Source organism: Macaca nemestrina, chromosome 5, assembly GCF_043159975.1.
Source record: "Macaca nemestrina isolate mMacNem1 chromosome 5, mMacNem.hap1, whole genome shotgun sequence".
Classification (NCBI taxonomy): Eukaryota; Metazoa; Chordata; class Mammalia; order Primates; family Cercopithecidae; genus Macaca; species Macaca nemestrina.
The window spans coordinates 153,304,099-153,327,547 of NC_092129.1; the positions used below are offsets into that span (position 1 = coordinate 153,304,099).

Genomic DNA, 23,449 nt, shown 5'->3' on the forward strand with positions numbered 1-23,449 from the left:
TTGAGAGCAGAACACAAGCTCCATTACTGGGAACTGTATCCTTGGCTTCCTGGATGCGGCTGTTAACTTCTGGCCTGCCACTCATATCACATACTCACATGGAGATGATCTCATCCCTGTCCCTTACCTCCTATTTACAACTTCTATCACCCACAATGCCAATGGCCCTGATGGTCCCTCTGGGAGGGAGAGAAGAGTAAGCTGGAGTCACCCCTTCCCTGTACTTCCCACCTTGCCAGGCCTATTGGTGCTAGTGCCTGTTCTGATCTTGGCCTGACCCCTGTTCCCTGGGCACTGGGCTGCAGGTTGGAGAGGCAGCATGATGGAGTGGGGATAACACATACTCCAAAACCAAACAGAAGCCAGACCTGGGTTGGGTCCTGGCTAAACAGTCTAGAGGCTTGGTGACCTTAACCTCCTAATTAATCTTCCTAAGCATAAGTTTCCTTATCATAAGTTGTGTATGATAAAATTTTCCTTGGATGCATTCATTTTAGCATGACTTGAAATTATGTGTGAAGGAACCTGGCCCACAGAAGTTGCCCTGTAAATTTAGGTTCACTTTCCCTTGGACATATGGATGGCATTAGCTCAATACAGTTACGACTTCCCTAAAACTCCCAAATATTCTCCTTTAAGTTCTTCTCTTATTTTCCCTTTAGTTTGTTTGTAGTCATATTTCTTAGTTCTTATATCAGGTGGGATTCCCACATCTTCTAGTTGGACAGTATTGGAGAAGACACCACATTTTGACTGAGTTCCAGTGATATGACAGCCTTTCAATTCTCTAATCTCATAGAAGTTAGAAAAAAAAGTTGATAATCAAAATCCACAGAAAATACAGAAGATTCCATTAACTCTGAGAATGATTATCAGGTATCCTTAGGACCTCAAGAAAGCTGTTTTCTCCTGGGCCTGTGGAGAGTTCAAGTGCCAGGAACCTACCACAAAGTTGGTGGTGGTAGCGGGGGTGGGGGTGGGGGGGAGGGGGCGGTGAAGTGCTGAAGGGTTTCTCAGTCTTCTTTAATTAGAGTGGGAAGAAAAGAGCACCTCCTCATTTTAGAGTACAAGGTGTGAACTCACTCTCAGCTGCCAAATGAGCTTCACCTTGGGCTGTTCTGCATGTTTTCTCCTAGTGCTTTAAGCCACCCTGAGATGTACAGACCAATACTGGCCATCATAAAAATACACTTGAGTACATAGACCACTGACACTATAAGGCAAATGAACAATGAAGTCTACGTAGCAGCCAACTAACAACATGATGATAGGATCACATCTGTACCTATCAATATTAACCTTGAATGTAAATGAGCTAAATGCCTCAATTAATAGGCAGAGAGTGGCAAGTCGGACAAAGCAGCAAGACCCAACTGTGTGTCTTCAAGAGACCCATCTCATGTGCAGAGACACCAATAGCCTCAAAGTAAGGGGATGGAGAAAGATCTATCAAGCAAATGGAAAACCAGAAACAGCACTCTGTATCCAACAAAAACAGAATATACATTCTTCTCAGCTGCTCATGGTGGTACATACTCTTAAAACTGACCACAATTGCTTTCTTGGCCAGAAGGCAATTCTCAACAAATTCAAGAAACCTGAAATACCAGCCAGGTGTGGTGGCTCACATGTGTAATCCCAACACTTTGGAAGGCTGAGGTGGGCAAATCACTTGAGGTCAAGAGTTCGAGACCAGCCTGGCCAACATGGTGAAAACCCATCTCTACTGAAAAATATAAAACTTAGCCAAGCATGGTGGCATGTGCCTGTAATCCCAGCTACTCGGGAGGCTGAGTCACGAGAATTACTTAAACCTGGGAGGAGGAGGTTGCAATGAGCTGAGATCATGCCATTGCACTCCAGCCTGGTTGACAGAGTGAGACTCATCTCAAAAAACAAAAACAAAACCTGAAATACCAACCACACTCCTGGGTCACAGTGCCATAAAAATAAACACCAAGAAGATCTCTCAAAACCATATAATTAAGTGGAAATTAATCTACTCCTGAATGACTTTTGGGTAAACAAAGAGAAATTAAGGCAGAAATCAAGTAATTGTTAACAACTAATGAAAACAAAGATAAAAACATACCAGAATCTTTGGGACACAGCTAAAGCAGTGTTAAGGGAAAACAATAGTGCTAAATGCCCACATCAAAAAGATAGATCTCAACCTAACATCACATGTAGAGGAACTAAGTAAACAAGAGCAAACCAACCCAAAGCCAGCAGAAGAGAATACCCAAAATCAGAGCTGAACAGAACAAAATGGAGATGAGAAAAACCATACAAAAGATCAAAGAAAGCAAAAGTTCGTTCTTTGAAAGAATAAATAAAGTTGATAGGCCACTAACTAGACTAATAAACAGAGGGGGAGAAAATCTAAATAAACACAATCAGGAATGACAAAGGGGACGTTGTCACTGACCACACAAAAATACAAAAAATGCTTGGAGACTATTATGAACACCTCTATGCACACAAACTAGAAAACCCAGAAGAATGGATAAATTCCTGGGAACATACAACCTCCCAAGATTGAACCAGAAATTGAAACCCCGAACAGACCAATAACAAGTTCCAAAAATTGAGTCAGTAATAAAAAGCCTACTAACCAGAAAAAGTCCTGGACCAGATGGATTCAGAGCCAAATTCTACCAGACATGTAAAGAGGAGCTGGTATCATTCCTACTGAAACTATTCCAAAAAAATTGAGAAAGAGGGACGCCTCCCTAACTCAGTCTATGAGGCCAGCATCATTCCGATACCAGAACCTGGCAGAGACACAACAGAAGAAAAGAACTTCAGACCAATAACCCTGATGAACATATGTGCAAAAATCCTCAACAAAATACTACCAAATGAGATCCAGCAGCACACCAAAAAGCTAATCCATCATGATCAAGTAGGCTTTATCCCTGGAATGCAGAGTTGCTCAACCTACCCAAATCAATAAATGTGATTCATCACATAAAGAGAACTAAAAACAAAAACCACATGTAGATGCAGAAAAGGCTTTTGGTAAAATTCAACATTCATTCATGTTAAAAACCCTCAACAAACTAGGTTTGAAGTTACAGTCCTCAAAATAATAAGAGCCATCTCTGACAAACCCAAAGCCAATATAATATTGAATTGGCAAAAGCTAGAAGCATTCTATTTAGGAACTGGAACAAGACAAGGATGCCCAGTCTCACTACTCCTATTCAACATAGTACTGGAAGTTCTATTCGGAGCAGTCAGGTGAGAGAAAGAAAGAAAAGGCATCCAGATAGGAGGGGAGGAAGTCAAATTATCTCTCTTCACAGATAATGATTCTATACCTAGAAAACTCCATGGTCTCTTCCCGAGGGCTTCTAGATCTGAAAAAGAACGTCAGCAGAGTTTCAGGATACAAAATCAATTTACAAAAATCTGTAGCATTTCTATACACCAGTAACATCTAAACAGAGAACCATGTGAAGAATGCAGTTTCATTCACAGTAGCCTCAAGAAGAATAAAATACCTAGGAATACAGCTAACCAAAGAGGTGAACGATCTCTACAATGAGAATTTTACAAGACACTGCACAAAGAAATCAGATTACACAAACAAATGGAAAAAATATTCCATGCTCCTGGATAGGAAGAATTAATATCGTTAAAACTGCCATACTGGTCAAAGCAATTTACACATTCAGTGTTGCTCTTTTCAAACTGCTAATGACATTTTTCACAGACTTAGGAAAAAAACATTCAAAAATTCATATGGAACCAAGAAGGAGCTCAAATAGCCAAAGCAATCCTAAGCAAAAAGAACAAAGCTGGAGGCATCACACTACCTGTCTTCAAATTATAAGGTTACAGTAAGCAAGACAGCATGGCACTGGTACAGAAACGGACACATAGACTAATGGAACAGGTTAGAGAACTCAGAAGTAAAGCCACATACCTAAAACCATCTGATGTTCAACAAAATTGACAATAACAAGCAATGGGGAAAGAACTCCCTATTCAATAAATGGTGCTGGGATAACTGGATAGCCATAGGCAGAAGAATGAAACTGAACCCCTATCTTTCACCATATATAAAAATCAACTCAAAGTGGATTAAAGGCTTAAATGTAAAACCTAAAACTATGAAAATACTAGAAGAAAACCTAGCAAGTACCATTTTGAACATCAGCCCTGGCAAAGACTTCATGATGAAGACTTCAAAAGCAACTGCAACAAAACCAAAAATTGCCAAGTAAGCCTTAATTAAACTAAAGAGCTTCTGCACAGAAAATGAAATTGTCAACAGAGTAAACAGCCTACAGAATGAGAGAAAATATCTGCAAACTGTGCATCTGACAAAGATTTAATAACCAGAATCTATAAGGAACTTAGTAAGCAAAAAGGAACTCCATTAAAAAATGGGCAAAGGACATGAACACTTTTCAAAAGAAACATAAGAAAAAAAATGCTTAATATCACTAATTAGGGGAATGCAAACCAAAACCACAATGAGATACCATCTCACACCAGTCAGAAAGGCTATTATTAAAAAAGTCAAAAACTAACTGATGCTGGTGAGGTTGTGGAGAAAAGAGAATGCTTATACACTGCAAATAGGAATGTAAATTAGTTCAGCCATTGTGGAAAGCAGTCTGGAAATTTCTCAGATAACTTAAAACTACCGTTTAACCCAGCAATCCCTTTACTATACCCAAAGGAATATAAATAGTTCTACATAAAGACATGCACATATACGTTTACTGTGGCACTATTCACAATGGCAAAGATATGGAATCAACCTACAAGCCCAAGCGTGGTGGCTCACGCCTGTAATCCTAGCACTTTGGGAGACCGAGGTGGGTGGAGTTCGGCGAGGTCAGGAGTTTGAGACCAGCCTGGCCAACGTGGTGAAACCTTGTCTCTACTAAAAATACAAAAATTAGCTGGGCATGGTGGCGGGCGCCTATGATCCCAGCTACTCAAGGCAAGATAATCGTTTGAACCTAGGAAGCAGAGGTTGCAGTTAGCCAAAATCATGCCATTGCATTCTAGCCTGGGCGACAGGGTGAGACTCCGTCTCAAAAAAAAAAAAAAAAAAAAAAAAGAAAGAAAATGTGTGTATACACCATGGAATAGAATACTACACAACTATAAAGAATGAGATAATGTCCTTTGCAGCAACATGGATGGAGCTGGAGGCCATTATCTTAAGACAATTAATGCAGGAACAGAAAACCAAATACTATACGTTGTCACTTTTAAATGGGAGCTAAACATTGAGTACACATGGACATAAGGGAGCAATAGACACCAGGACCTACCTGAGGGTGGAGGGCGAAAGGAGGGTAAAGACTGAAAAACTATCTTTTGGGTATTACGCTGATGACCTGGGCGACAAAATTATCTGTATACAAAACCCCTATGGCATTGTAGTTTACCTATATAACAAACCTACACATCTACTCCTTGAACCTAAAATAGAAGTTGAATAGTGAAAAAAAATTTAAAAATATATTTTTAATGAGGGAGAAGGGGACTGGGCATGGTGGCTCATACCTATAATCCCAGCACTTCAGAAGATTGAGGCAGGAGGACTGCTTGAGGCCAGGAGTTTGAGACCACCTTAGGGAACATAGACCCCATCCTTACAAAAAATTTTAAACAGCAGGTGTGTTGGCATGTGCCCATAGTCCCAGGTACTCGGGAAGATGAGGAGGGAGGATCACTTGAGCCAGGGGTTTGAGGCTGCAGTGAGCTGTGACCATGCCACTGCAGTCCAGCCTGGATGATAGAGCAGAATCGTATCGAATGAAAAAGAGGGAGAGGAGGCAAAAAATTTCGCCTTGAGCTAGCCCTGCCATTAGATGAACCCATTAAAAGCAATTTCCTCTTTGGTAAACTCAAAGTTCACTGATGGATGCTGTCGTCGTTAGATCACTTTAAAAACTGTACAGTGTGGTCCAGCACAGAGCACAGTCTTTCAAATGAAAGAAAGCTGGATTTAAATTCTGACTCTGCCTCCTAGGGTGTAGCCTTAAACCAAGGACATTCCTTCAACTCTTGCTTTGATCATAACTAAAATGAAGGATAATCAGTAATGTGAGTATATTGAAAAAAAGGAAAGTACTGAGCATGGTGCTGGCACCCAAGAGAGGCTCAATAACTTTCTTTATTTTTATTTCATAGAATTCATGACCTCAAAGAACATATCTATGAGTGATTTCTGATAGGGAAACATGTTGACCTGCCCCAAATACCTAGTGCTTTAAAAAAATAGTCACATGTCTAATAGTCTATACAAATTCTCTCTTGTCAGGTAGAAGTGAGAGCAAGAGTCTTAACAGCAAACAAATACCCTTGTGAACTCCAAAATACTTCAAACTTTTGATTACAAAGATTTTGTCATGGACAGGGGACATAGCTAGGGGTGTTGGAAACCACACCCACTTCCACCTGAGGGAAAGACAGGATAGTAATTGAGTGACCACTAGATATCCTCTCTCAGAGTTGAAGGGTCCTTAAGCCTGAGAGGTCATTATTGTCATCATCTGTGCCCTGTAATGAGGTATTAGCAGGGGTGATGTGTATTTCTTCTGGACTGGGAATTTAACTGCTGGTTTATGTTCTTCCAGAGCTCCCTCTTTGCCCACTAGCAGGGCAATAGCTGGTGCTGAAAACAGTGGCTGCTTGGCAAGCCTGGATCTCCAAGTGACTCCAAGTGACCCCCTCAGCAACTCCTGATGAACAGGTAGCATGAAAAAGAAACCTTGTTGGTTTATACCAGTGAGATATGGGAGTTGTATATCATTGCAGCATAATCTAGGCTATAGATGATGCAATACTGCTACATTAGGGTTTTTGATTTCTAGGTCAGGCCCTATGCCTAGGATAGCTTACTGCTGACACACTCTTCAGCCAGTCTCTCAGCTCTGCACAGCACCAGATATGCCAAGATTTTGGCCTTTGACTCAGAGCTCTTTTCTGGAATTCTCTTCTTCATGACCAGAGAATAACTCTGTCTTGCTTTGCTGATAAGAGATATTAATCTAGAAATGGCTATAGTTATAGTTCATACAGGAAATGTGTAAAAAATTGGGCTGATCTAGAGAAGAGAAAATAAAAGGTGGGGAGTCTTAGTTGCATTCAAATCCCTGGTTCTAGTTGTACCTGAGATGCAGTTACATTCTTACTGTTCCTTTAGTTTGCTGAATAACATAATGAATCCCCATGTTGACAAGGTTAAGTTAGATTTCTATCATTTTTCTAGGAATAACATAGTGTTTTTATTTGCCCAGATGTTATAGCTCACCTAAAAAAAAAAAACCCTATCTATCCAGGGCTTTTGTTGCCTGTTTTTTTTTTGAGACAGAGTCTCACTCTGTTGCCCAGGCTGGAATGCAGTGGTGCGATCTTGGCTCACTGCAACCTCTGCCTCCAGGGTTCAAGCAGTTCTCCTGCCTCATCATCCCTGGTAGCTGGGACTACAGGCATGCACCACCACCCCTAATTTTTGTATTTTTAGTAGAAACGGGGTTTCACCATGTTGGCCAGGCTAGTCTCAAACTCCTGACCTCAGGTGATCCTCCCGCCTCAGCCTCCCAAAGTTCTGGGATTACAGGCATGAGCCACCATGCCTGGCCTATTGCCATTTTCAGTGTTGTGTCCAGTGATGCTTCCTTTACACCTAGAAGTCTTCAGGGGATTTGTATATGGATTGTGAAATCCTCTAGTGACATGGAAGTTTCTATGTCATGCAGAGAGAGAAATTGTGATGCCTGGATGCCTGAGGTTTTTTGGAGTGAGGTACTATGCATTTGCAAGTAATTGTAAACTGTATAATACAGGATTAAAAGATAAACTATTGTTGCATTTAGAACTGTGTTTAGAATACAATAATTTGTTGTTGTTGTTGTTTTGTAATAGGACTGAAACCAATAATAAGGCAAGTCGACCAAAGGTTCTGTGGTGTAGACAAGACAACAAAAGGACAGACTACCTGTGGAACCTAGCCTTGTTCTTCTGCAGCACTACGTAACATTTGTGCTCCGTAAGATCTTTGCAAACCACACACAAGAATTGCTGGTCATCCTGCCAATAGAGGCTGCTCACAGAACCAAATTTCCTGTGCTGGATTGTCACTCATGGGCTTGAGAGTAGGAGACTGGAGACCAAGGTGGCTAGAATCCAGTTGGGCCTGACGTCTCCCTGTTGAAAGAGCTCCTTGTGGAATGGACAGCACATGGCTCCCGTGGTGGATCTGATAGTGGTTCAGCACCAAGTGATGCAGGCCTGCCTGGGCCACGGCCACAGAAGATGCTCCCAGGGTCCCCCGTGTACTCCAGACACACTGCAGGCCACCTCTCCCAGCAGGTTCCTAGTCATGGGCCCCATCATCATGACTTCTGTCCAAAGTGTGCTCAGAAATCTCTTCCTTAACACCTGTGACTTTCTGACAGGTGGAGGATGTGGTCAGGAATGGGAAAAGGATTCAAGACAGGAAGAGGGAGGGGTTCAGGATGAAGAGAGATAATCTGTGCCACAGATGCTGGCCCTGCAGTTACCTCCCACCTAGTCCATGCACACACATTCTAATCCCCTCCCATTCCTCTACATGCTGCGGCCAGAGAGTCCTTTCTCAAAGTGGAAGTCTCATCCTCACTTCCCTGGTTACAGTGCTGGGCCATGAATGACTTACAAGGCTTAGCAGGAACTGTCTGCACACTCCCCGCTCCTGCCTGCTACCTTGTTTCCCTCCAGTCGCGAGAGCAAACATTGATTGAGCATTAACAATGTGCCAGGCTTGTCCTAAGTCCTTCATATGTATTCACTCAAACAATCCTCACAACATTCCTGTCACATCTCCTGTTTCACAGTGAGGGTTCTAAAGCACGCGGTGGGTGAGGAACTTGTCCAGGGTCACACAACTAAGTGGGGGTGGAGAAACATCAAATCTAGGTGGTCCAGGTGGTGGCCAGAACCCATCAGCACCTCACTACAGCTGCCTCCAGCTTCTCCCTCTAGGAAATGCTCTTCCCTGTCAACTCCTGTTGTCCTCTGGGCTCAGTTGACATGTCATCTCCTCAAGGAGGACATCCTGAGATGCTCCCCGACTAGGGTGGGCACCCACTTCCACACTCCAAATGCATGTCTATTTGACGTGTGTATTGCTGCATCCCCACTGCATGGCAGATAGCAGGCCCCTAATAAGTATGATTTGAGCAAATAAATATAGTTATTCAAAAAATAGGGAGGACTTCTTGTTTCTAGTAATGGTGGGCTAGGACATTTGGACCAACCCTCCTGCAGAAAATAGCCATTTATTTTGATGCAATATACCTGGCTATGACTATAGAGATTTCACATATTTGGAGGGCTATTATGTGAAGATTTATACTTATTCTTGGTGACATAGAGGTTAGAAATTGGTCGTTTCCATAGAGTATGAGAGAGAATTGTGCTCATCATAAGGATCTTTTTTAAAAATTAGACTTAATAAAATGGGCTGCTTTGGTAGGTGGTGAGTTGTCTGTCACGAAAGAGATTCAGCCACTTGCTCTGAGAAAGCTGGAGAATATCGACATTGCAAGGGTTGGCCACCTCATCTCTGAGGCCCCCTCCTCGCTTCGGTTGCCATTGTACGTGGAACACTGGGCTGAGTGTCACAGAACTTGGGTTCCACAAGCTATACGATCATGGCTGGTTATTTTTGGATCTATTCCTAGTATCTGTTAGTTAAGCTGACCCATCAGTACTGACCCACTTCACAGAGTTACGAAGGGATTAAATTTGGTATTACATATAAATTTTTATTTTGTTTGCTTTTTGTTGTTTTTTGTTTTGCTTTTTTCTTTGCATTATGAAATCCCGTCAACTTTTTCCATTCTTTTATTTCTTAAAAAATTGATATCATCATAACAAAATAATTTTTAAAATAAAAATAAAAAAACCCTGCAACCCCACTATCTAATACAATAATCATACTTTTTTCTCTCTATTCTCTTTTATTGTGACCAAGGATGACTTCGGGCATTGATGTGAGGAACTATTTCGTTTAACACCCTGCTATCTGAACATGATTCACACTCAGCCTTTCACCACCCCCCAAGTACTACACATGATATGATAATAGTATTGGTGGTGGTTTTAGAGAGTTGGAGAGAAAACTGAAGTTGGATTTGGGTAAAAGAAAAAAGAGTGGGCATTATGTTTTCTCCATTCTAAAGCCTATAGAGCAATGTTAATTGTTCCCACCCCTCTGCTATTCTGTCTCTTCAGGTACTGTGTGTAGAAATGTGATTGAGATTCAAGTCAGGGCCTCTGCCCTTTTCCCTCCAGAAACAAAACCAAGATAATTTATCCTGAACACACACGGTGAAAAAAGGAAGGAAGGGAGCGGGGAGAAAAAGTCCAGGTCTTACCTGGGATTCTCTGTCTCCTGCAACATGAAGGGTTTAGCCTGGGAGGAGGTGGTGAGAACTCTGGGAGAGAAAAAAGAAGGAAAGAATAGTTTTACCCATGCTGAAGTTAAACCTTTACCTAGAGAAGCAAAACAAACAAACAAACACTGTTCCATTTTGTGCCTCCCTTCCTAGAGTTTTGGCCAAAGGTTTAACTAAGTAATTGGTTTTACCAGGGCACTCACTCCTCTTATCCCGAGTCTGTTTGCCTCCCTCCCCATCATCCTCCTCACCTCTTTCAGGCAGGGTGGGGACAGCAGCAGGAGGAGATTCTGGGAGCTTGGCAACTCCTGTAAGGACCGCAGGACAGCCCCTCTGTGGGGATGCATGGTGCTCCATCTGCCGTCCTTCTGAGAAGAAGAATGCACTGCCTTCACTTTACTGTGTTAGAGTCCATCCAGACGGTTCTATCCAAAGAATAGTTTCTTTTTTCCCCAACAGGCAATCAGGAAATGATTCCTTTCCCGACTACTTTTGTCTAGTGCCTGGGAATCTTGAGTCAATCCCTCAGTAAGTCAGTGACTAAGGAAATCTCCCCTCTCTGAGCCTCCCAGTTCATGTTGCTTAGGGAACCTGATATTTTCATGAAATCTGCCTACACATGGGCAGCCCAACAGCAGAGCTAATGGTGGTGACCAAAGTGAACAAAGAAGTACAGTTGTGCCAGCTTCCTAGTTGCCCATGTGGACAAGTCAGCAGGATCAGGACACGAGGAAGAGTAAATGTGAGACAGTCATGTGACTTCTGCGATAATATTCTAGATTTTTAAACCCTGAAATTTTGCTAAAATTTTGGTGAAACCCTGAACTTTCTTCATTGCATATACTGGCCCTATCTGTACCATCATACAGCTATCTCACATTAAAGCTATTTTTCTTCAGCACTGATGAGTAAGGTTGGTATGTTTGAGTTCCTCAGATCAACAAAAACCCATTTTCCTGTAAGTCTTATGTTTAGTATTTAAGGAACTAAAACTTAAATACATTGTGTGAAATGGTTGACACTTCACTGATAATGATTTATTGCTTGGATTAATAAATTTTCCAAAAGTTGTCTTATTATGTAGAATATGGTTTGCAACCAGCAGAACCATTAATCTATACTGTGATAAAATGCACTATGTATAATTGTTTAAAAGCTTCTACTTAATGATGTAACATGCTGTATTTAATTACACATTTGGCTAAACTGTATACTAACATCTGATGGCATTTTTCCAGTGTGTTGCTTTTTTCAAATACTTTATTGTAGAAAGCTGTTCTTAATATTTTTCAAGTTTTCTCTTTGAATTTTGCTAATGTTTTCCTTGAATTATGAGCACTGACAGAATGTGCTTAGCACTTTTGGCTATTCACACAGCTTTTGAGCATGATTTGCATCCAGTATTGACATTGCTAGCAATAATAAGCCATCTGTGAGTTTTGTCAGAAGTTATTGGGGATTTTTTAAATTTTAGAAATGCAAATTAATTGTTTCCTTGAACTAACTTATGCAGTTGCAAAGGCATTTCCAGTTGTTATGCTTTTTGTACAATATCAGGTGTTCCAGATTATGATTCATTATTAATGTCATTGCTTCCTTGTTCCCTCTGAGATCCAGAAGATTCATGTTTACAATATTCAGAAACAAAAAGGTATCCAAAGCTTGTCACTTTATTATTACTGTTCCTAATATTCTGTTTAAGTTTTTGAATTCATAGATATCAAAACACTGCACAATTATGATTTTCACAGGAATAACAACACACCAACAATAAGAACAAAAGAAAAGCAAATAGGCTATCTAAATCTTCGACAATATTAGGATAATGATAAATTGACAGTTTTTCTAAATCTCACAGTAAAGAATGTACAGCAACCCAGCAACACTGCTACCTGTGACCTCAGGCTGCAGCGTCAGCTCTTCCCTGGATCTCCAGCCTGCCAGTCTAACCTGAAAATTATGTACTTGCCAGCCCCTACAGTCATGTGAGTGAACTGGCCCAGACTGGTCACCAGGTCAGTTTCTGTGTGACATTAATTCATTCCATGTTCAGCAGTCTTTTTGGAGCCGAGATGTACCTATCATCTGCCTTTTGGGTGCTCAGGGTGGAGAACCAGAAAAGTATAATCTAGTGTGTATCCTCAAAGAGCTAACAATATGGGGTGGTACCCATAGGTCTGGGAACACTTTACTGACTCTGTGAGGCATACCAAGAGACGTCAGAGACCAGTCCCTCCTCAAATGCCAAATGAAATGCAGAGAAATAGTTTGCTGAAGTTCATAGGCCAGATATCCCAGTGGTCAGGGAGTTTCATGAATGAGATGGAACTTTGCATGGAACCTGAGGGATGTGTACCATTTGAGTGGATGAAGAAAATGAAAGAAAGACATTCCAAGCAGCTAGAAGTTAGGAAGCAGCAGGGTGTGTGGTGGGATTGAGCACAGTGGATTCAGAGGATAGACTGCAGTTCAATAATTTTTAGTAAATATCTCCCAACTGTTTGGCACTATTGGAACAAGTTCTTGAATGCCAAATGAAGGTATAAATCAGTGAGAGGCATAATAAAAGCTGAGCAGTGCTTGGCTTTTTATGAGCTGATCCTGACAGGAGCAGCTATTCAACAAAATTGCCAGGCCATTGTTACATAGTCCCTGCCTTCTAGGGGCTCACTGCCTACTAGGAGAGAGAGTCTGAAAGTTGGTGCAGCGTGTAACTGTTGGATCAGGAGTTTTGAGCCTGTGAACTGTGGGACCCCAGAGGAGGGTGTGACTACTCTAGGCAGAACAATTCCACAGTTTATATTTAACCTTGAAATTCATTAGAGGATTTTTCAGCAGAGGGTTGGTACTTAAGGTTTGCATTCTGTAGAACCTCAAGGAAAGCTGTACTGTGCATAATGTACCCTCTTATGTTAATGTTGTGTACTGTGATCCTGTTTCAGGGATTTGCACTTAGAATCTGTTACAGTGAGCAAAGAAGCAGACCTGTGGGCTCATAGTCTTCACCCCCCGACCCATATATACAAGATGAACAGAGCTGTGGAGGTTAGACAACTTGCCCGAACAACACAGTTCATGGTAAAGCCCAAGACTGTACCTGCCCATCCAGTGCTTTTTCATTGTATCCTGGAACTAAGCATAGACCACTTCCCAGGCACAGCTGACAGCAAGTAAAGGAGATCATAATCAGGGGACCAGACAACTTTGTCTAAGTGTGAATGTCACCTAAGGAGCAGCTGTGAGAGCAGAAGGGTGGGGTAGAGGAGCAGACACCATGAGGGAGAGTCCTTGGGGGTGCGTCTGCCAGACTGACACTGCCTGGCCTGGGCAATGGAGGGGCTGGCAGGAACCACAGGTACTGGTGGTGTGGCTACTACAGTTACAACTGCCTGTGCTTGGACGTGGACCCTCTGCAATACGCAGTCTCATTCATTGCCCCCTACATTCTACACCAAGTAGAAATGGAAGGCGAATGGGTACTTCACAGAGAGACAAGATCTAAGTGGAGAAGGAATGCATCCTGTGGCTGCGGAGATCCTTGGAGTTTGGAGGGGAAAGCTTGAGCCCCACTGGTGATGACCTCCCACAGCTCCCCAACTCAGCCCTCCCCAAGTCCCCACTGGGGGCCAATTCTCCAGATTGGGGGGACTTCCCCATAGCTCATCCATCATAGGGATGTTGGTATCTACTGTTGGTTGGGTAGGGCCGATGTGCTGAGGATGGCTCCCCCACAAGCAAGAGATGTGGATTTGGGGAGCTTCCCATCTTGCGTCCCTTGGGCAGTGCTACCTGCCCCATTTTTTAAAGTGTTTGATGAGATGGAACTGCTTCCAGGAGACCACTGGGCTTTTTTTATGGACTCTTAAAGGTTTCTCACACTTCTGACCTTTCCCACTGGAGATCCGGCAGCTATAAATCTCAGTAACTAACATTTATCTAGAAACACTGACTGGTGGCTTGATAAGAGAAATTTTGAAGAGGTTCTTAACTCTGAAGGAGAATGTGTGCACTGAGCTCCAAGGCCCTTTCCTTGCATCCCTGCTAGGCTTCGGCTGCGTTCCTTCAGGCATGCTGCCTGCCTTGCCCTGGCAGCAGCCAAAGCATCAAGAGTTATGGTGCCTTTGCCTTTGTCATTGGAGTAGATACCATTCAACAGGCCTGTGCCTGGGCCCTTTCTGCTTTCTCTTCCACAGAGCCTCCCGGTGCACAGATGAACTCTAGGGTTCTGGGCCCTGTGGAAATCACACTGACCTGGTAACATAATGAAGAGGGACCATAGAGCTTGTGGACACCAGGCCTGCAGGAGATGGAACCTTCTAGAAGGGAGTGGCTGTGGTGGTGCCTTCTGGAGAATAGCAAAGATAAACATGCCATGTACAGCACGAGGGGCTCCTCACCCTGAGATGGGGTAAGGAGATGGATGTAGGCAGAGAGCCACTTCTCAGGGAAAGGAGAGGAGGGGCCCTTCTGGAGATTTTCAGCAGAGTTAGGGCTGAGGCTGGGGGGTCAGCACCCCTCACCTATCCTTCCTTTCTGAGAGCCAACTTCTGAGCCCACCATCCCTATCAGGGGAATATTTCCCAGCCACAAGTAACCACTGACCTGTAGTCACTGGCGTTGTGGTTGCTGGAGCTGTGATCACTGGGGCTGTGGTTACAGGAGCTGTGTTCTGGAGGAACAAGAGTTCAGATGCAGAATGTTACTCTGGGTTTTCTTATTCTCACCTACGGGTGCCTCACCCGAAGGGGTTAAACTTCTGCCCCTTTTCCTTCTGGAGCCCCTGTGGAGACTCCTGCTATGCAGCAAAGCCTGGAAGGGGCCCCTGGCTATGGAGGGGAGGTTGAGCAGCCACAGGTTTGGTTGGAAGAAGGAGACCTGGACTCCCAGATCCTCAATACCCAGGGAAAGTCAGTTCCTGTGGCTGCCCCTGACACTAGGACCTGGATCTGAGTGAGCATTTTTTCTGCTCCTCCCTGAGCTTTCAGGCACAGGGCTACATGAGGCTCAGGAACTCCCAGAGTCCTGGGGAAATGGGTCTGTTTCTCATGGGACAAAAATTCTCAGGTCCTTCTCTTTCAGATTCCTAAGTTGCTTATAAGAGATTAAGTGGGAATAAGCCAGTGCTTGAAATGGCAAATCTGAAGGGAGTGTGTAATGTGCATGTGTCTCTGTGTGTACATGTAGATGTATAAGGTATACGCATCTGTATGTATGTAGATTTGTATATATGTGTGTGTTTATAAGCATGTATGGGTTTTTGTATATGTATGTGCACATTGATGTATATAAGCATAGCATGTGTGGGTGTGTTTGTGTGTATTGCTCTGTGACTTCCTCATACTGGCACCACCCTGGCCTTTTCTTGGTTGCCCCCACCCTGTGGGTTGTAAGGAGCAGAACAGTGCTCCACCTGCAGGCATGGAAGGGGGGTCAGGAGAAGTGTTGGGGAGAGCTGGTCCTCTTCACACTTGGAATAAGGAAACAGGAGCTAAATGGATGGGTCCCTCCCTTTTACAGAATTCTGCATTAATAAAAGTGTCAGTCACTTTCCTAAGGGATTTACAGGAATTAAATCATTTAAACTTCACAAGAGCCCCATGACATAGGGACAACTTTCAACCCCATTTTTCAGACAAGGAAACTGAGGTCAGTAGGAGATTCGTTGACTCTCAGTGGGCTGATTCATGATTCTAAGGAAACAGTCTGACTGCTGAGCCCAAGTAACCATGCTGTCCTGCTGACCCCCATATTTGTCCACTGGCCACCTATGAGTCACCTCCGGTGGGCTCTGAGCAGCTTCCCTTTCTTCTCCAGGCACAGAGACTGAACTGGAGTCTACTGCATTTGCCACAGTCCTCATGAGGGCAACTACAGGGAGCTGAGGGGCTTGAAGTTGATAGTGGCAGGAGGCAAATCCCTAGGCAGATAGGGGCAGGTGCCCAGTGAAATCGCACCTTCAAGCCAAAAACAGTCTGAAGCCTGAACACTGGGCTGCTTGTTCTGTATGAAACCCACAACTCAAAGTGAGAATTTCTGTTCCTGTTTGCCCACCTTTTCCCAATTGATTCTTTCTGAATAATGCTTTTAAGCCAATTGAATGATGCCCTATGCAGTGCTACCTGTGCCTATAAAAGCCCAAGATTCAGATACACAGAGGGACTCCCCGGCCTTCAGGTTGGGGTAAGAAACCACCCTCGCATCCCCTCTCTGCTGATGGCTGTTTCATCACTCAATAAAGCTATTCTTTACCCTCTTCACCCTACAACTGTCAGTGTAACCTCATTCTTCTTGGACAGGGGACAAGAACTGGGAACCCACTGTGGCCCTCTGCCCGCTGAGGGCAGCCACCCCTTATGATGGGAAGTGGCAACAGAGCTGACAGAGCTGTTAATGAGTGGGACTAAAAGAGCTAATTAGCATGCCGTAACACCTCCTTGGGGGCTTCAGAGTTGCAGGCACCACTGCCTGGGCACCACCCTGTATGTACCCCCTCACCTGGACGTCAGGGGGATCCAGCTGCAAGCCCCACACAGAGCCCACTCCTGTGCCGGAGCTTGGAATGGCTGGCTGGGTTGTGCACTTGCTTGCTCAGACACTCCCTCCCATCAGGGGCTGAGCACACAGTTGTGGTGGCCACAGGATCCACGCTGGAGTGCAAGCCAGGCGTGGCCCAATGGGCTGTGTAAATGGGGCGTCTCCTGTGGTGACCCCCACCCTAGTGAGGCCTGGGGTGGGGGGTGGGGAATCACCAGCCTCAGAGGTCTTGGACTGGCAAGTGGCTGAGAAAAATCCTGTGTCAAAGTGACCCATAGTCAGCCAGGTGTGGTGGGTCATGCCTGTAATCCCAGGAATTTGGGAGGCTGAGGTGGGCAGATCATGAGGTCAGGAGTTCCAAGACCAGCCTGGCCAAATATGGTGAAACCCCGTCCCTACTAAAAATACAAAAGTTAGCTGGGTGTGGTGGCATGCACCTGTAGTTCCAGCTACTCAGGAGGCTGGGGCAGAAGAATCGCTTGAACCTGGGAGGCAGAGATTGCAGTGAGCTGAGATTGTGCCACTGCACTCCAGCCTGGGCAACAGAGCGAGACTCCATCTCAAAAAAAAAAAAAAAAAAAAAAAAGGTGACCCATAGGCTGATGGGGTGTTCTTGCTGCAGGTGGGGAAAGGATGGGTTATATCTGCCCTGGAGTCAATGTGTTTGCATCACGGTATATGAGGTGCACTATCCAGAATGCTGAAGGGTAAAGACCAGCAGTGGCCATGCAGAGTCTATTCATCACCTTTTATTTCATAGTCTGAGAACACAGCCCATGTGGGCCTGAGAGCCTTTGGGTGTTCACTCATCTCCTTCCAATCCCTGCTGGCCCCTTCTCTTCTTCCAACTGAACCCCTGGTAGTACTGGCATTACAGAATGAACCGTGATGGGGAGTCTAGCCAAGCTCCTGCTGCCAGTTCCTCCATTCTTCCTGCCACTTCCTAGTGGGGTCTCCTGGATGATGTGAGAGGAGAGCAACTGAGATAGTAAGAGAACTTGACATTTACACTGGTAAAGAGAAAGCGGGTTGTCAACCTAGGAGAAAGATAAGGGCTGCCATAGGGAAGGGATGAGAGAAGTTCTAACTGGCCCTAAGGGTCACTTAACTCAGTGAAAGCTGTGAAATGTTTTTTCAGTTACTTATTGCTATGTAAGAAATTACCAATGTAGCAGCTTATAGTAATGTGTATTATCTCACATTTTCTGTAGGTTAGAAACCCAGGCATAGCTGTGCTGCTTCCTCTGCATAGAGTTTCTTACAAGGCTTTAATCAGAATATCTGCTATGGCTGGTTTCTATCTGAAGGCTGAACTGGGGAAGGATCCACTTCCAGGCTTAGGTGATTATTGGAAGGATTAAGTTCCTTGACGACTGTTAGACTGACATCCTCAGTCTTAATGGCCTGGTGGCCAGAGGCTGACCTCCGTTCCCTGCCATATGAGCCTTTCTGCTCCATCAAAACTTGCAAGCAAAGAGGGAAGAAGACAGTCATCTAGCAAGACAGAAGTGGGGTCAGAGACCCCAAGAAAAGCGGGTAGCCAGGCCTCTTCCCTGGACAGTGTCTTGCACAGGTTGGACCAACACTGAGGTCATTTTAACCCAGGTCCTGAGTTGGACCAGATGACCTGCAGATGTGTGCTTCGTTTATGAAAGCAAATCCCTGGATACAAAAATCAAACATGTTACTGGAAAGGCTCCTCTTGAGTTCTCTGTGAACCTGGGAGGGCACGCTCTTTTAATATTTCTCCCTGTTACTTTTCAGACCTCCTGCATCTCTAAAGAACCACCATCACTAAATCAACTTTGTAATTCAAAATTATTATTTTGAGACAAGGTCTCACTCTGTTGCCCAGGCTGTAGTGCAGTGGCACAATCAGAGCTCACTGCAGCCACAACCTCCCTGGGCTCAGGCGACCCTCCTGCCCTCAGCCTCCCAAATAGGTGGGACTACAGGTGCACACCACCATGCCCGGCTAATTTTCATAGTTTTTTGTAGAGACAGGGTTTCATCATGTTGCCCTGGCTGGTCTCAAACTCTGGGTTCAAGCGATCAGCATCCCTTGGCCTCCTAAAGTGCTGGGATTACAGGCAGGAGCCACAGTGCCCATCCTCAAAGTTATTTTTGAATATCTATTAGATGCACAAAGTTTAAAAACTTAGTGTAATAAAAATATGTATACAGTGAAAAGTAAATTCCATCCTCTATCCCACCAACAGCTTTTCCAAATTCCCTGCCTGGACACAACCACGGTTACCAGTTTCTACAGTATTATAGATGGTGGTTTCCCTTTTTTCCCAGATATTTTACCACACTGAATCTGCACCTTTATGTTCACTTAATGATATGTTTTGAGATTATTCAATTTTTAACATCCAAATCTGGTTCTGTTTAAGATACTGATAATGATAGATAAAAAGATAGTGATAATGACAAGATATTGATAATTCTATTGCCCCTGATTTTTTAAAATTTGCAAATTATAGCAAAAATTATCCTTATTCCACACCACTGGTAGCACACCACTGGTGTTTTGCATTGCTATGCAGAAATACCTGAGACTGGGTAATTTATTTTTAAAAGATGTTTATTTGGCTCACAGTTCTGCAGGCTGACACAACGCATGGCACCAGCATCTGTTTCTGTTGAGGGCCTCACAAAGCTCTCAATCAGAGTGGAAGGCAAACAGGGAGCAGATGTGTTACATGGCAATAGAGTGAGCAAAAGAGAGGAGGTGGAGCCAGGCTCTTTTTAACAGTCAAATCTCGCAGTAACTAATAGAGTGAGAACTCACTCATATTCATGAGGAGGGCACCCAGCCATTCATGAGGATACACCCTCATGACCCAGACATTTCCCACTAGGCCCCACCTCCAACCCTGGGGATCACACATCAACATGAGATTTGGAAGGGACAAATATATAAACTATATCATCAATGGAGTTATCTGGGCACACAGCCGCCCTGATTAAAAGCTGTATTCTACAGCCTTTCTTGAGGCTAGTGCTAAGTTTTGGCCAATAAGATGAAGCAGATGTGAAATTGTAGGTTTTACCCTTAAAGGTCCGGGCCTTTTTCTCCTTCCCAGCTTTCCCTGCCTTCCTCAAGGACCATAGACATGGTCTTGGGTGCTCCAAGTCATGCTAATAAGGGCAATACCCTTCTAATTATTATAATAGCAGAGAAGGAAGGCCAAAGGAGCCCTTATGCCTAGACAACTTCATAATGCAGATGCCCTAGTGGCCCTGGACTGTCTGCCTCACTGTCATGGGAGACATACACACTACTTTCCTATTTGACCATCTGGGTTGCTGCTGCACACAACTGAATTAATATCCTATCTAATAAGAATAGAGAGATTAGGACTTGCGGGGAGTAAGGAGCTGTGATAATCTGTTCTGGAGATGAGCAAAGACATATTGACAGTGTTTGCCACTCGGGGCTCCCTGGGATATTTATTCTGAGTTGAAGTAAGGGAAAGCTGGGGCACAGGGGACAGCACAGCGAGATTGGAGACTGTTATTTTCCCCATTTTTCTGGCCATGGAGGATTCCCTGGGGGAGTATTTGTACATACCAGGTGTTAGATTTGTGTCTCTGTTTCTTCACTTCCTTTCCTCTTTACCACCAGATCCCTCATTCATCCCAGCCGAATCAGACTCACTGCCTCTCCTTATCTTCCTCCTGCTGCTGCTGCTATCTGATGACAGATGCAGGGCACTTCTTTAGGAGGTCATGGACTGACACAGTTCTCCTTCATTCTTGCTTGCAGTTCTCAAGAATAACTTTAGAATGTGCTGGAAATGCAGTAAATATCCTGAGATGCACAGGAACTACCTGAAACAGCCCAGACTTTGTTCCTGTCCCTCCTAGGGAATGCAACATTTTGAGTCAGGGAGGAACTGCCTGGGACAGCCTGGGCTTTTGTTCCTCTCTCCTGTGGAAGCAGGAAGTCCTTCAAAGCTTTTTTCAGTGATTCACAATGCCCCTGAGGCACATAACCCTGGTCAGGCTACCTTTTGGGGACCTTCAGCTGTTGTGCAATTAGGGCACATGCAGTTGAGACTCCATCCATCATTGGCAACTTTCTTGAACCTGACGGGACTGGCTCATAGTGCTTCTAGGCTTCTGTTGTCCCTTGCTGCCTATCTGTGTGTAATAAACCTGCTTCATATAGCTGGTTGGGTGTTTGTTCTCTCACGGTACTTGGCAATTGGTAAAACTGCAACCCAGGGTGCAGTGGGTGGAAGCATTCTGACTCCTAATTTTGGTGGTTAATAAAATGATAGTTTTCCCTATCCTCTATACAGTGTGAGTCCTTTCTTGGGATTGGTTACTTCTGAATCTGCATCACAGCAAGGACTGTGGAGGCTGAGGCTGAGAGGAACAACCCCTCAGGTCAAAAAAAGGAATACAGGGCCATTTGCCATCAGTTTCGTGGGGTGTCTATGCTTTCCCAGCGTGGCTTGGACAGTAACCTGACACATTTGACCCCTGATGTCTCCAAAATACATATTCCATCATAATTAGAATACTTACCATATTCTATTTATTATAACCATTGCATTAGGTCCAGCTTATACTCCAAGGCTAAGGATTACATAAGGCCACAAATACCAGGAGATGAGGCCCTTTGGGGGCCATCTTTGTGTCTGCCTACCACAAAAGTGACCTTGAGAACAACCTACTGCATAGATTCCCACAGTGCTGTAGGAAGGGATGCAGAGATTATAAGGAGATACAGACCTGAAGTCGAGGATTTGGTGCTGAACCCTAGTAATACAAATCAAAATTATGATCCTAGAAAGGTAGTCCACAATTTCTGGTAATATTGGTAATAAAGGTGAGGAAATGAAAAGAAGGCCAGCTGTACTAATAGTTAATGTTCTCTGTGATTTTTCTCATGGACCAGAGAATCTGCCAACCTCTTTTTGTTTAATGGTTACGTGGTTTAATTATAATCACACACAGGCTGAACAAACTTGTCCTTCTCCCACAGCATAGATCATCCAGCTGCCCCACTCTCAGGGGAGGAGCACTTAAGTTTGCACGGCCCCACAGACCTCTGCAGCCCAAGCCACTGAGGCACTCAGAGACCTCTCCCATGTTGAATGCAGCTAAATAAACTACACAGAGTTTACATTACTACATCCACCCAGAACAAGGCCAACACATCCTACCCAACTGACACTTCAAACCCATCTCCAGGTGAAACGTTTTCTGCATGAAAGCTACTCTACACAACTGGAAGGAGAGACTGTTCCAGAAGATGCACAGATAACAATGCAAAAACATGAAAAACGAGGAAATATGATAACACTAAAACAATAATTTTTTAGTAGCCAATCCAAAATAAGTGAAAATTTATGAATTCTCTGAAAATAAATTCAAAATAATAATTTTAAGGAAACTCAACTAGATACAGGAGAATACAGATAGACAACTTCAACAAAACCAGAAAAACAATTCATGATCTGAATAAGAAATCCAACAAAGGGTGGATATCATAAAAGAACCAAAGAAGCCTGGGTAATCATGCCTGTACTCCCAACACTTTGGGAGACCAAGGTGGGAGGATAACTAGAGCCAGGAGGTTAAGACCAGCCTGGGCAACATAGAAAAAAGATAAAATATTAAAGAAAAAAATTCAGATCTTACAGTTAAAGAAGTTCAGTGAATGAGATAAAAAATACAGTCAAGAGCTTTAACAACAGACTAACGTAAGAAAAAGGACTCTCAGGCAGCATTAATAAGAAAATTTATAGCACTAAACGCCCACACCACAAAGTTAGAAAGATCTCAAATTATCAACCTAACATCACAACTAAAAGAACTAGAGAAGCAAGAGTACACCAACCCAAAGCTAGCAGAAGATAATAAATAATCAAAATCAGAACTAAACTGGAGACCGAGACATGAAAAAACATTAAAAAGATCCACAAATCCAGGAGTTGTATTTTTAAAAATTAACAAGGTAGGCCACTAGCTACACTAATAAGAAAATATCCAAATAACACAATTAGAAATGACTAAGAAGATATTACCACTGACCCTACAGAAATACAAATAACCATTAGAGACTACTATGAACACGTATCTGTACACAAACTAGAAAATTTAGAAGAGATGGATACATTCCTGGACATATACACCTTCCCAAGACTGAACTAGGAAGAAACTGATTTCCTGAACAGACCAATAATGAGCTCCAAAATAGAATCAGTAACAAATAGCTTACCAACCAAAAAAAAAGAAAAAAAAAAATTCCCAGCACCAGATAGATTCACAGCCCAATTCTACCAGATGTACAAAGAAGAGCTGGTACCATTCCTACTGGAACTATTCCCAAAAATTGAGGAGGAGGGACTCCTCCCTAATTAATTCCATGAGCCAGCATTATCCTGATACCAAAATCTAGCAGAGACATAACAACAACAACAAAAAAAGACAACTTCAGATCAATATCCTTGATGAACATTGATGGAAAAATCTTCAACAAA

The 23,449-nt window shown here is 43.5% G+C and overlaps 2 protein-coding genes across 6 annotated transcripts in view; one reads left to right on the top strand and one right to left on the bottom strand.

Moving 5' to 3' along the window:
- Positions 1 to 23,449, top strand: part of LOC105498593 (tripartite motif containing 26) — a 151,177-nt gene that overhangs the window by 24,382 nt on the left and 103,346 nt on the right. The window lies entirely within an intron of this gene.
- LOC105498600 (popy Class I histocompatibility antigen, A-1 alpha chain-like) overlaps positions 10,634 to 23,449 on the bottom strand; it is a 47,412-nt gene continuing 34,596 nt past the window's right edge. For all 5 annotated transcript variants that reach the window (XR_011623880.1, XR_011623879.1, XR_011623878.1 and 2 more), the window contains 2 exons: positions 15,018 to 15,084; positions 10,634 to 10,783 (listed from right to left, as the gene is read on the bottom strand). The gene's annotated coding sequence lies outside the window, so the exon portion shown is untranslated. The remainder of the gene's footprint in view (positions 10,784 to 15,017; positions 15,085 to 23,449) is intronic.